Raw genomic sequence first — 9,176 nt, 5'->3', positions numbered from 1 at the left:
AACACAAACCCTTGGAACTCGGAGTTACCCAGGAATAAGCTTTTCTCCCACAAACAAAGTACACTTCATCTGGGAGAACATAAGGAACAGTATGCCCATTGATAATATCACACAAAGTTTTGACAAAACTACCCCTGCCTAGTATCTCCATTTGTTCGAGACATGTGTCAGCATGGATAACATTCTTACAATTACCTATAGAGATTTTCCCAATGGATACTTTCTTATGTCTGTTTACACGTTCTAGTTTATGGAGTCCATCAACATTTCTGCCTATTGGTGACCTTGCATGTCTCCCTCAAAATGAGTGTTGCGAGCCATTGTCTGATCTGACAGGTCAGCTTCCCAATTCTCCAGTCGTTTAACATATGAGATATTTAGACACAGTAAAGACCGATCTAAGGAGTATTGCCGAAGCTTCAGACTAGGGGACCTAGTGTTATTGTACTTCCCTTCTATGGACCTCCCTCCCCTTAATTCGAGGACCTCAGAGATATTTAGTGGGAACGGCACTAGTCCTATGTTATGCTGTCCCTGAGGCACATGAGAGCACACCCAGCACTTAGTTTGGTTTAGAACCTTACCCACTAAGGAGTGATAATCCTCCAGAGGATGCCCGCCCATGTCCAGATTATTATTGGACTGGCATCGCTGGATGCACTTCTCTTCAACTAGGGAGTCACAGTACTTACAAATACAATATTCATCAGACAATAGTCTCTCACACTGTCTCCAAGTTCCAGGGCTAGCAGACCTTTTCATAACCCCTGGACCAAGTTTGATAATGGGCTGCTCTGTGTATTCTAATAACTTTTCCTCGAAATCCATCTCATCAGTATCACTACCAGATCCTGCCTCTGTCATCCGTTCTCCTTCACAAAAATAGGGTGTCCTATAAAAAATGAAAACAAGAAAAATCCTGGAACAGAAGAAAAACAAAAATCGCCACTCGATTGCTGGAAAGATAGTTTGGACAACGTCCTTGGCTCAGGTGTCTTGACTGCAGGCTTTAGGTCTCCCGGAACAGGTTTACGAGTGACAGATCGGTGTCGTCAGTCTCAGCTTTATCTCGCACTTTCTCCGGGTTACTGACTTTCCTGCAGTGGGTGATATGGACCCAAGTGTCTCTTTCTGCAACCTTCAGTGATGTGGTACTGGTCAGCAGCACTTGGTATGGGCCTTCCCAAGGTCTGTTAAACAACCAACCTGAGCGTAAGAAATTGCGGATCATAACATATTCTCCAGGTTCAACATCATGACAGTTCGTTTCTGGCATACCAGGTGACAGCATTTTTAGTTTTTGTTGTTGTTATTTTAGTTGTCTGCTCATTTTTATGAGATATTACACAGTCACTTCATTATTACACTTCAAGTCGTCTTGTGGACTTACGATCAAATGAAGTTGTCGGCCGAACAGTATCTCAAAGGAGGACAGATTAACAGGAGGTCTGGGAGTGGTTCGGATGCTATGGAGGACTAGTGGCAAAGCTTCAGGCCACGCCAACTCAGTTTCAGCCATTATCTTACCAAGCTTGTTCTTAATAGTACCATTTACTCTTTCTACCTTACCACTGGCTTGTGGTCGGTAGGGGGTGTGTAGTCTGCTACTGATTCCAATGAGCTTACACATGTTCTGGAAGATATCACCAGTAAAGTGGGTACTCCTATCACTTTCTATGATTTTAGGGATACCGTATCTACACACAAATTCCTGAAAATTTTCTTTGCAGTGAACACAGCAGTATTAGTGGCTGCGGGATATGCTTCTACCCAACTGTAAAACACATCAATACATACTAACACATATTTGAAATTCCTGCAAGGTGGTAATTGGATATATACCTTTAGAAAAGGGAAAAAGGAAAAGGGGAAAGGGTAGGAAAATGTGTATATAGGGCACTCTTTTAGTACAATATATACAAAAAATTTCTGTTAAGAGTAATATCTTTATTAAAGTAAACAAATAATTCGTTAGCGAAATAATTTAAAAACACTCAGTGAATGAAAATGTTGACCAAATAAACTGGGTAGAACACTGTTAAAAAGTAGTAAAAAAGACTACTATGCTGTCTCACTGTGTTCTGTCAATAATGTTAAGAAATGAGCTGTGCCAATATCATATGAGGTATTGATATTGAATTCAATATATAAAAAAGTATGATGGATTATCCTTGTTGTGTATCCAATCCTTCTATCATTTCATAGGTTTATTACAGGACACATAGTTTCCCATTAATAACTATATACATATCTCCTCTCCAAAAAGCAGTCCCTTATTATTGCTCCTAGGGGTAGAACTAAGTACTACACTGGTTATTGTAGTGTGGATATTGATAATCTAATAGTACAGAGGTACATATTCTCACCCCTCTACTGTTAAATAGTAATGGTGTAACAGTATGCTCAAATTCATGAATTGAGCAATATAGGAGACTGGGGTTAGGTATCACTTAATATCTAGATACCTGTCTCACCACCTAATCCGTTTATCTACCTCTAAGTCTGCTAATTAGTGAGGTGCTCTTAAGTGTGAGAGCCCAAGGACTAACTAGTAAGGGATTAGCTAGTATAATATGCACTTCTAAATAGCGTGTACTTTCTAACACTGTTATATAGTGCCTAGCGTAACCCCGCTAATCTGTTGGAGAGGAGTAAGGTAGTGCAGCTCAACTGTATATTGGTTACTATTGATATGTCCCCGAGTACTGTTGTTGTGGGTGTTTTTCTCCTCCCCTTTTTGCTGCCATAGTAACCAATATACAGTTTAGCTGGCCCGTGATTGTATCTCCGGGCTGGATCACGTGATAGTAGGTACAGCTCTAATTGGCCCAGATGGAGACGTCACTCTCAGTTAGAAGAGAAGCCACGTCACAAAGGGGCGTGATTACACGCTTAAATAGCCTATCATTGCACATCATCGGGTTGCCTTGATAAAGCTCTTAGCGAAACGCGCGTTGGCGTTTAGCTGAGCTCACTATTTGACTGTCTAATATTATTTAAATATGTATTGAGCTGCACTACCTTACTCCTCTCCAACAGATTAGCGGGGTTACGCTAGGCACTATATAACAGTGTTAGAAAGTACACGCTATTTAGAAGTGCATATTATACTAGCTAATCCCTTACTAGTTAGTCCTTGGGCTCTCACACTTAAGAGCACCTCACTAATTAGCAGACTTAGAGGTAGATAAACGGATTAGGTGGTGAGACAGGTATCTAGATATTAAGTGATACCTAACCCCAGTCTCCTATATTGCTCAATTCATGAACTTGAGCATACTGTTACACCATTACTATTTAACAGTAGAGGGGTGAGAATATGTACCTCTGTACCATTAGATTATCAATATCCACACTACAATAACCAGTGTAGTACTTCGTTCTACCCCTAGGAGCAATAATAAGGGACTGCTTTTTGGTGAGGAGATATGTATATAGTTATTAATGGGAAACTATGTGTCCTGTAATAAACCTATGAAATGATAGAAGGATTGGATACACAACAAGGATAATCCATCATACTTTTTTATATATTGAATTCAATATCAATACCTCATATGATATTGGCACAGCTCATTTCTTAACATTATTGACAGAACACAGTGAGACAGCATAGTAGTCTTTTTTACTACTTTTTAACAGTGTTCTACCCAGTTTATTTGGTCAACATTTTCATTCACTGAGTGTTTTTAAATTATTTCGCTAACGAATTATTTGTTTACTTTAATAAAGATATTACTCTTAACAGAAATTCATTGTATATATTGTACTAAAAGAGTGCCCTATATACACATTTTCCTACCCTTTCCCCTTTTCCTTTTTCCCTTTTCTAAAGGTATATATTGTCAATGTGTTGGAGCACCTCCCCATTTGATGAGACAAATAGATCTCTGTGATATATAAGCGGTTGAGCTTGGTGCGGTGAAAATTGTTATGTTTGGTAATTGGATATAGTCAATTTGTATTACCTGAAAAGGTCCGTCTGTAGGAGGGATATGGGATGGCTCAGTTGGTATCGTTTTCCTGATGTTTTTCCTCAAACAAGTAAGACATGACATTCCCATCTTACCAGCCTGAGAAAAAAATCCAGGCGCACACCAGTATGCTCTCACTAGTTTGCACAAACCTTCCTTACCAAGATAAGTCAGACCATGTGCTGCCTCAGACAGGCTTGGGTAGTATGCTCTGGGAGTCACAGGCCTACCTTGTCCACCTCTCCAGAGTCCCGAGGGCTCTTGACCACATCCCTTCGCCTTCCAGACCGCCTTTCCCTGTAGGGAACACAAATCTTGCATTTCAATCAATCTCTGCGTGTCTAATGTCTGAAAAACCATCATAATCTCGGTCGATACAGTTATAGGTTGCCCTGCTGCCCATTTAGCAGCTTCGTCCACCCTGTTGTTGCCCAATGACACCGGGTCTTCTTCAGAAGTGTGGGCTTTACATTTTATGACGTCTACTGTCTTGGGTACCTGTATCGCTGTCAAAAGTCTTTTTATGTGTTGTGAGTGTGCCACTGGCAAGCCTGCTGCTGTCGTGAAGTTTCTAAGATGCTAAAGGGCCCCCAAAATCGTGCACTACCCTGAAGGCGTAGCTAGAGTCAGTATATATATTAGCTGACTTACCCTTTGCCAACTCACACGCTATCCTTAATGCTACTAGTTCGGCCACTTGGGCTGAGTGAGGTGGGTAAAGGGGTCCAGCTTCTACAACATCCTGATTGTCTACAATATTATAACCAGTACATAGTTCTCACGTCTCCGTCTGTCTATGACAACTCCCATCTGTATAAAATGTAAAATCTAAATTTTCTAAGGGGGTGTCACGTATGTCAGGCCTTGCAGTAAAGGTCTGGTTCAGATATTTCATACAATCATGCGTATCAGTATTCTTGCAAAACTCATCAACAACCAGGGTCTCCTCACCTCCCACCCTTTGTGCATCTCGAGGCACATATGGAAGGTATGAAGCTAGATTTAAAGTGCTACATCATTTGATGGTGATGTTTGAGGGTGCCATCAGAGCTAGTTCCCATTTTGTGAACCTAGCTAAAGAGACATGTCTGGTTTGAGCTGAATTCAACAGAGCTGATACTGCATGAGGTGTATAGATAGTTGAATCATGTCCTAATACTACGTCCTCGCTCTTACTTACCAGAAGAGCAGTGACTGGAGTGATCTTGCCACAGTGTCCAATTGTGCACTGTAGTATGCTACCGGTCTTTTAGCGTCACCATGTTTCTGAGTGAGGACACCTGCTGCACAACCATCAGCTTCCGTACAGTATAGCTCAAAAGACTTTTCGTAATCAGGTATTCCCAATGCAGGTGCTCTAGTCAGACTATCTTTAAGGTTAAAGAACGCTTGCTCTGACTCCTCTGTGTGTACGACACGTTCTGGTTTTGAGGAAGAGACTAACTCCTGCAATGGTAATGCCAGAATGGAAAAACCTTGGATGCAGGATCTACAGTATCCACACATCCCTAAGAAGGTATGGATTTGATTCTGGTTCTGCGGCAGAGTCATGTGTTGTATTGCCTCAATTCTGTCCGTTGTCAAGTGTCTTAGTCCCTGGTTGAGACAGTGTCCTAAGTATTTAACCTTAGTCTGACATGGCTGTAACTTGTCCTTTGCCACCTTGTGCCCTGTTTGCGAGAGATGAAGTAACAACAATTTAGTATCACGCAAACATGACATAAATGAATCAGAGCATAACAACAGATCGTCCACATATTGAATCAGAACAGACCCATTTCTTGGTTGGAAGGATTGTAAACAGTCATGTAAGGCTTGGGAGAAAATACTAGGATTGTCAATGAACCCCTGGGGAAGTCTAGTCCATGTTTATTGCACACCCCTATAGGAGAATACAAAAAGGTATTGGCAGTCAGGGTGAAGAGGGACTGAGAAGAAGGCAGAACAAAGGTCAATGACAGTAAAGTGACTAGCAGACGGTGGAATCTGCATGAGGATGAAAGCTGGATTGGGCACTACGGGGAATTGGCTCTCAACAACTTTATTAATTCCCCTTAAGTCCTGGACTAATCTATAGCCCCTCCCCCCACTCTTCTTCACAGGGAAAATGGGACTATTTGCTGTGCTGGATGTACGAATTAAAATCCCTTGTTGCAACAGCCTCTCAATAACAGGATACACCCCTATTTCCACCTCCGGTTTTAATGGATACTGTGGGATTTTTGGAGCTATCCTACCACTTTTTAGATTTACCATCACAGGAGCTACATTTGCCATCAATCCAGTGTCCTGTCCATCTTTGGTTATTAGGGAACCCGGTATTTCCAGCAACATCCCCTTTACCTGAGATGGACTTTTTTCTATAACGGTAGAGTGCAACATTAACCTCTGTGGGGTGTCCAATATATCCTGTACGTCATGCGCGACCTGCTCTGGTATATCTAGGAATACACCATCAGGGGTACAGTATATGGCACATCCCATTTTGCACAACAAATCCCTTCCCAGCAATATAGTAGGAGCTGCTGCAGCCAAGAGAAATGAATGCTTGGTATACAGAGGCCCGATATTAACTTCTGTGGGTTTAGTTAAAGGGTAATGTAACACTCTCCCCGTTACCCCCATAGCTGGAATAGTTTTGCTAGTTACCTGTAGATTAAAAGGAGAAGTTATCACTGCTCTGGCCACCCCTGTATCTACAAGAAAAGTTTGTTTCCTACCAGCTATGTCAACTATCATTGTAGGTTCTTCCCTCAGACTCTCAGTTAACCTCACTGGCTGTAGACTACAGGTATGACCTGACCCCTAGCGCTGACTATCGCTTTCCCATGCAGCATTTGCTGCTATTATATGCGCAGGTAGCAGTGAGTCTTCTATCCTATGTGTGTCTTTCCTTTGTGGGTATCTATGTGTCCCACCCCTAGGTGTACTGTATCTTTCCTTTCTGCAATTTTTCATGAGATGTCCTTCTTCGTTGCAGTTGTAACACCTGAATACTCTATGTTTCTTGTTATGTGGGTTGTATGCTGGTGGTCGTGTATGCATTCCTTCTAAAGCTTGTATACTTAAATCATCAACCTATCACTCTTCTCTTCCTTCTTTCTAAAAATATTTTTGTCAAGTTCCACAGCAGACTCCCTAAGGGAATCTACTGTGATGCCTCTCCAATTAGTTAATGAGGTTTGTTTCCTTGTCTTTACATTTTCTCTGAGACCATACATTAATACCCCTACAGCCCCCTCTCTGTGATATGGATTCTTTCTTATGTCAGATATCCCAGTGAACCGTGTCATTGCTGACAGAGCCCAAGTGAAGTAATCCGATGCAGCTTCACTATCTCTTTGTTTTATAGTGAAAATTTTACTCCAATTCACTACTACAGGAAAATAGTGGGCTATTTGTGAGATAATTCTAGCTATATTTTCATGGTTATTCTCATCTGTTAAGGTTTTGTCCTACTCCAATATACCATCCTTAAAAAACTTTTGTATATCTGTATTGGAAGGAAGGAAAACCCTTAACACCACGCGCCAATCTTTATTGGTTGGCTCATGCGCATTTCCTAAGTCTGATGAATTTCTGACATCTGGCGAACTCTTTTCTAGGGTCTGGGAAATCAGTCATAATAGAATGTAGTTCAGATCTGGTCCAAGGACAATGCATTACTACATTCCTGATGGGCAAATGTTCTGTGGACAAACAAAACCAAAATTAAGCTCTCTGGCAATTCTGGCCACAGATTTATTTATAGGTGACAAAATTAAGCTTTTAAAGGAGAATAATACCCTATTTACGGTTATACATGGTGCAGAATCCATACTGTTGTGGGGCTGCTTTTGCTGTTTCTGGTACTGAAGGTCTTGACGATATTGAAGGAATCATGAAATCAGAATATTACCAAGATATTTTGGAGAGAAATGTGTTACCCAGTGTCATGTGCAAGCTAATTTTTAGGCATAAATCTGCAAATATGTGTTTGTGAATTAATTTCTAGAAATAGTGTGACATGGCTCTCAGAGAAGCTGTTTAGATCAATGGGTTTTGTTTATGTTAAACTACCCAGAGGGGGCTGATAGATAAGGGTAGCACCTTGTACCATTTATGGGAGATCGCAAATGTGAAAGCCTTTGAGGATATCTCTTTCAAGACAACGAAATCTAACACATGTTTGGGAAGCCCCAGAAATGCCAACTGCAGAGACCAGGTTGTATATTAATGACAGATTCAAGCTGAATAGGGTCACAGGAAAATATCATATTATTTTCTCCAATATCATACTTACCAGAGGCATGTGTGGTATGCAGATGAAGGGAAACTTATGACATGTCGTGTGGAGGTAAAATCATGTTTGTAAGTCATACTGGTGAAAAGTTAGGACAGAGTGACAAAAACCTGATTTAAAAGGTTTCTACAGCAGATTCATAAAACCCTAATTTGCATTCTACAGTCCTGTTGGTTCTGACTAGAGATGGTCACTGACCCCCGTGTTTTGGTTATGTATTCGGTTTTGGATCTGGATTACCTTTGTGTTTTGGTTTTGGTTTAGCAAAACCGCCCTTGCGTGTTTTGGTTTTGGTTTTGGTTTTGTTTGGTTTTATTTTGCTATTTTTCAACAAAATACAATTTTTTTGGTCTAAAATAACCTAATTTAGTGCTCCACCAGTTTTTAAAAAAAAATCAGTTTAATCCCTGGTAGGCCGTCCTTAATTCGAACACTTGTCTGCAAATTATACAGACAAACCTGGTTGTCTACCTCTTCCATCTTTGATTATTGGCAATGTAGCCATCGTCTTTGGGTGTATATTACACCCTACACTTGTAGTTGAATATTAAAAAAAAGCAGCCTGCACAGACTGTGGAACGAGAAAGTAAAATTAAATGGACCACGGTAGTTTGGTGGCTATCTATGCCCTCCCCGCCCTCCACTTGTAGTTGAATATAAAAAAAGCAGCCTGCACAGACTGTGGAACTAGAAATTCGAATATACAAAGAAATGTACAAAGGCAGTTCGGTATCTGTCTGCATCGGATCCCCTCTCCACTAGGATTAAAATAGAAAACTATTCAGCCGTTATATAATCTAGAATATAAATAGAAATTGAGAAAGGCAATTTGGTATCTGTCTACATCATAATCATCAACAGACTCATTAGCGCCCTCGTCCCCTCCACAAATCTCCCCCTCATCCTCTTCTATTTCCAAA

This window comes from Mixophyes fleayi, chromosome 9 (assembly GCF_038048845.1).
Source record: "Mixophyes fleayi isolate aMixFle1 chromosome 9, aMixFle1.hap1, whole genome shotgun sequence".
Classification (NCBI taxonomy): domain Eukaryota; kingdom Metazoa; phylum Chordata; class Amphibia; order Anura; family Limnodynastidae; genus Mixophyes; species Mixophyes fleayi.
Note: the sequence above shows the minus strand (reverse complement) of the source record.